Source organism: Arachis ipaensis, chromosome B09, assembly GCF_000816755.2.
Source record: "Arachis ipaensis cultivar K30076 chromosome B09, Araip1.1, whole genome shotgun sequence".
Taxonomy (NCBI): Eukaryota; Viridiplantae; Streptophyta; class Magnoliopsida; order Fabales; family Fabaceae; genus Arachis; species Arachis ipaensis.
In genome coordinates, this window is record NC_029793.2 from 73360767 (window position 1) to 73362424 (window position 1658).

A 1658-nucleotide genomic window follows, 5' to 3' on the forward strand; every position below is an offset into this window, starting at 1 on the left:
ATGTAATACATCACTTCTTTTTTTTCTTTTTTTTTTTTTGGATTCAAGCTCAATGAGCGGTACATGAGACAACTTTTTAGAATTGAAAGCAAATGACAGAACTAAAAATAGTGAAATTAAACCAGAACCTAGGAATTGAAATAACCAAAGATCATGCAGACACTAAAACAAAATAGCAGAGAACAGGAACATAACATAATAATAGCATAATGAAATAGGAAGTGAAAAAGGGACTAAACCACCTCAGTCTCCATGGTGGGGATCTCTCTCCTCTGGTTGTGGTCCATATGGTCCTCTCAAGCAGCCAAAGTCCTGTCTCAGCTGGGAAAGCTCCTGGCGCTGAGAGTCCTGGGCAGCCCTCATCTGATCAAGGGTGGAGGTGAGATACTCCCAGCGGTTGTCTTGTGTTACCCTCATCTGCTCCATGGATGCATTGAAATGCTGCCAGCAGCTATCCTGTGTGAGTCTCATATGCTCAATAGAGGACGTAAGCTGCTGCCAGTATTCCTGAGGTAGGAAGTAATGCTTCTGAGGTAATGGAGGTTGGTCCTGTTGAGTTTTCTCCTCAACTTGATCTTCTCTAGGGACCCTATGATGTTCTCTAAGATTCTCCATGGTCTTCTTAGTAATTGGCCTCTCAACAGGAATGGGGAAGTCATTATCCACCTTTACCTTTGCTGCTTCACACAGGCGGTAAATCAGATGTGGAAAACCAAGCCTAGCCTTCTTAAGAGGATTGGAGGCAATGTTTTATATTTGTTGTGGAATAATGTCCTCTACCTCCACCACTTCTCCTTTCATGATACAGTGAATCATGACAGCCCAGTCCACAGTGCAATTGGACCGGTTGCTAGTTGGCATGATAGACCTTCGGATGAAGTCTAACCATTTCCTAGCCATAGGAAGAAGATCAGTGCTCTTGAGTTGGTTCGGCTTCCCCTTTGCACCTATTTTCCACTGAGAACCTGGAATGCATATTTCTTCAAGTACTTGGTCCAGTTGCTGATCTTTATGCATCCTCTCACTGTAACAAGCAGATGTATAATCAGGAGGTGGCAGATGAAGGGCACGTCGGATGTTTCTTTCACTAAAATCAATAACCTTTCCTCTCACATAGCTTTGATAGTTCTTTTTGTTGACCCCATCAACATCCTTGTAAGTGACCTAGAGATTGCCATAAAATTCTTGGACCATCAATTGTCCAACCTCAGTGTGCGGGTTGCATAGAAATTGCCACCCTCTCCTTTGAATTTGAAATTGAATTTCCAGATATTCATCCGATTACAGTGCAAATTTCACTTCTGGAATTATAGCCTTCTTGTAAGTATTCTCATAAAAGTGTTCCTTATGGAGCTTGGAGCAAAACCTCTGTGCATTATAAGAATTGGTGGTTGGCTCTTTGCCTTTCCTCTTCTTTGAAGACTCAATAGTTTTTGGTGCCATTAGAGTGAATAGAAAAAAATACAAGCGAAGCGACAACACCAAACTTAAAACTTTGCTCGTCCTCGAACAAATTAAAAAAAATTACAAAGAGGAAGACAGAGAGGAGAAAAGAATCTGAGAGCCACGAAGTAAATATTAAATTTAAAATTTTCTTTTTCGTTTTCTTTTTTTTTCAAACTGAATAAAAAAATAATAGAAGAAAAGAAAGGGGGCGG